Raw genomic sequence first — 3,737 nt, 5'->3', positions numbered from 1 at the left:
CTGTGTAAGAGGTGCAATTTCCTTTCAGAATGAGTCAACACCAGACTTTGCAATATGCTGCATTTACTAATCTGATCATCAAACTGTCTACTGTGAAAAAGTAGCCCTTTCCTGCAGTCGAATGACCAAAGCGCCCTCTAGTGGCCTCATAGGTGGAACATATTCTTCATTATTTCATCATTAATAAACAAAACAAAAGTTTTTGTTTTATTTCAGTATTCTGTAATGTATATAAAGTGTAATATTGGGATGCAAACTCAACATTGAATACATTTAAACATGGTACAGGTGTCTTATTTAGGTTAAGTCCATAACATACCTGTGTGTGAGGTGTATACTTTAATTTCAAAGTAGATTTGTTTATGACTACCAAGAAACACTCTGTGTGACCCTGATTTAGCCCACTGCAGTGAAAGGTGAAGAAAATATATATTTTTATTTATTTATTTATAGGAACGCATACACACTCACGCCCAGTGCTCGAAGCGTGAAGAAAAAGCTGTTGTTCCCACGCACACTGATTTACCCCATATATATATACTCTGAAGCCCAAAATCAAGTGAGCTAAAATAGTTTTATTTACTTTTCTTACACAAAGCTGTTGCACTTGTAGAATTCAGATAACATACAGTAACATAATTCTAACGATTTACAACATCCTATGTTTGATGTGGACTAATCCACACAGTATGTTGAAATAATAGGTAGATTGACATAATGTATGAAGTCTCAGAGGTCCATCAGTTGTCCCCTGTCTCGTTGGATGATGTCACGCCCTCATCTGGTTCCCTTCAGGATAAGAGTGAAAGTCAAGATATCAATCAAAAACAACAACATACTATTACTGCACTTAGCCAGCACATGGTCTGAGTGAGAAGCCAGCACATGGTCTGAGTGAGAAGCCAGCACATGGTCTGAGTGAGAAGCCAGCACATGGTCTGAGTGAGAAGCCAGCACATGGTCTGAGTGAGAAGCCAGCACATGGTCTGAGTGAGAAGCCAGCACATGGTCTAAGTGAGAAGCCAGCACGTGGTCTGAGTGAGAAGCCAGCACGTGGTCTGAGTGAGAAGCCAGCACATGGCCTGGGTGAGAAGCCAGCACATGGCCTGGGTGAGAAGCCAGCACATGGCCTGGGTGAAAAGCCAGCACATGGCCTGGGTGAGAAGCCAGCACATGGCCTGGGTGAGAAGCCAGCACATGACCTGGGTGTGAAGCTAGCACATGGTCTGGGTGAGAAGCCAGCATCTCTTACCTTAGTTGAGCATGCTTCTTTTCTAACGAAAAGATCAAAAGAGAAGAAAAATAATCTTGAATTGCTTGAAATGTTGTCCCTTGGCTTTGGCACCATGTAAAAACAGTTAAAAAAATGATCTTACCCTTTTTCTACCCAATTTCATGATATCCAATTGCTAATTACAGTCTTGTCCCATCGCTGCAACTCCCCTACAAACTCGGGAGAGGCAAAGGTCAGGGGTCACGCCTCCTCCGAAGCACAACCCAAGCCGCACTGCTTCTTGACACACTGCTCACTTAACCCAGAATCCAGCTACACCAATGTGTCGGAGGAAACACAGTCCAGCTGGTGGCCGAAGTCAACTTGCAGGCGCCCGGCCCACCACAAGGAGTCGCTACAGCGTGATGAGACAACGAAACCTGTTCTGGGGGTTTAGATCTATGTCTATCTAATATATTTCATAGATCAATAAAAAACAAAAAAGGCTATTTAAATATGATATATTTTTTAAAACTAGTATAATGTGTGTTCCTCTGTTTTGTGTCACTAGTGTGTCCACCTTGAAAAATCACTGATTTACAAAGATATACAAGGACACTGAGCTTTCTCTCCAGTGGCAAACTGCTATCATGGGGAGGAGGGGGGGGGTCTATATTAAGCAACATTATTATCTAATCACACCCTTTTAAGTATGTCATCAATTTGAAAGTTCCATTGATTCTGTGTGACACACAGTTGGTAGAGTGTGGTGCTTACAACACCAGGGTTGTGGGTTTGATTCCCAAGAGGGGCCCATATGAAGATATATGCATTGCACTACTGTGAGTGTCTGTTAAAGGACAAAACAAATGTAAGATGACAATTAGGTGTGTCTAAATCAAAGGTGTTTAGTCAACTTAGATGAAGGGAAATAGCATTGTGAGCAAAGTGATTCATGATATCACTTTAGTAAAGAATTATAAAGAAAATAATTGATGGCCATCTCAGAAAATCCTCATTTATCTAAAAATGTCTCATTGGTGTTATCATCATTGGTGTTACTACTCCTAAATATATATAGTCATTAAGTCCGGGATAGGGAGGGTTTGGCCTGTAGGGATATCCTTGTCTCATTGTGCACTAACAACCCCTGTGGCATTGCGTTGCGGTGCACGCTGACCAGGTCGCTTAGGTGCACGGTGTTTCCTCTGACACATTGGTGTGGCTGGCTTCCGGGTGGTATGCAACGCTGTGTTAAAAAGCAGAGCTTGGGTTGGGTTGTGTTTTGGAAGACGCATGGCCTTTGACCTTTGTCTCTCCCGAGCCACGTACGGGAGTTGTAGCGAAGAGACAAGAGACTAACAATTGGGGATAAAAAGCGGGTAAAAAAACTACTTGTTATCTTCTAAAAAAACATTTTTTTTTATAAACAACTGGAACTTACTTTTTCTGTGATTGAAACAGCAGCAGATGCAGCAGGACATTGAGAGCATCCAACCAGCAGCTGCAGCCATTAGGACATGCTGATAACCTGAGGAAACACACAGTCAACCAGCAGCTACAGCCATTAGGACATGCTGATAACCTGAGGAAACACACAGTCAACCAGCAGCTGCAGCCATTAGGACATGTTGATAACCTGAGGAAACACACAGTCAACCAGCAGCTACAGCCATTAGGACATGCTGATAACCTGAGGAAACACACAGTCAACCAGCAGCTGCAGCCATTAGGACATGCTGATAACCTGAGGAAACACACAGTCAACCAGCAGCTGCAGCCATTAGGACATGCTGATAACCTGAGGAAACACACAGTCAACCAGCAGCTACAGCCATTAGGACATGCTGATAACCTGAGGAAACACACAGTCAACCAGCAGCTGCAGCCATTAGGACATGCTGATAACCTGAGGAAACACACAGTCTGTCATGTTTGTCATTTATTATCATGTCTTGTCCCTGTGCTCCCCATTCTATTCGTTTCCCTCTGCTGGTCTTATTTGGTTCTTCCCCTCTTTCTATCCCTCTCTCTCCCCCTCCCTCTCTCACTCTCTCGCTCTCTCTTCTCTCTATCGTTCCGTTCCTGCTCCCAGCTGTTCCTATTCCCCTAATCATCATTTAGTCTTCCCACACCTGTTCCCGATCCTTTCCCCTGATTAGAGTCCCTATTTATTCCTTTGTGTTCCGTTCCTGTCCCGTCGGTTCCTTGTTTAGTATTCACCATGCTGTGATTGTGTTTCGCCCTGTCCTGTCGTGTTTTTTGCCTTCATCAGATGCTGCGTGTGAGCAGGTGTCTCTGTCTACTACGGCCTGCGCCTACCCGGCGACCTGCAGTCTGTGGCCGCTTCTCTTGTTATTCCCCTCTACAGACTAGAGGATTTCTGTTATTCCCTGTTTGGACTTGAATAAACTCTGTTTCTGTTAAGTCGCTTTTGGGTCCTCTATCACCTGCATGACAGAAGGAACCGACCAAGGAATGGACCCAGCGACTTCAGACGCTCGTTACACTGCCGTCGAGATCC

General features: G+C 44.0%; 1 long non-coding RNA gene across 1 annotated transcript; it reads right to left on the bottom strand.

Moving 5' to 3' along the window:
- Positions 1-656: 656 nt before the first annotated feature.
- On the bottom strand, positions 657-2,769 carry LOC123996343. Its single transcript, XR_006831962.1, has 3 exons — positions 2,658-2,769; positions 1,253-1,274; positions 657-789 (listed from the first exon to the last, which is right to left on the bottom strand). It is a non-coding gene; the product is annotated as an uncharacterized LOC123996343 (long non-coding RNA).
- Positions 2,770-3,737: the final 968 nt, after the last annotated feature.

This window comes from Oncorhynchus gorbuscha, linkage group LG15 (genome assembly GCF_021184085.1).
Source record: "Oncorhynchus gorbuscha isolate QuinsamMale2020 ecotype Even-year linkage group LG15, OgorEven_v1.0, whole genome shotgun sequence".
Classification (NCBI taxonomy): domain Eukaryota; kingdom Metazoa; phylum Chordata; class Actinopteri; order Salmoniformes; family Salmonidae; genus Oncorhynchus; species Oncorhynchus gorbuscha.
This window is presented reverse-complemented; position numbering and strand designations above follow the sequence as displayed.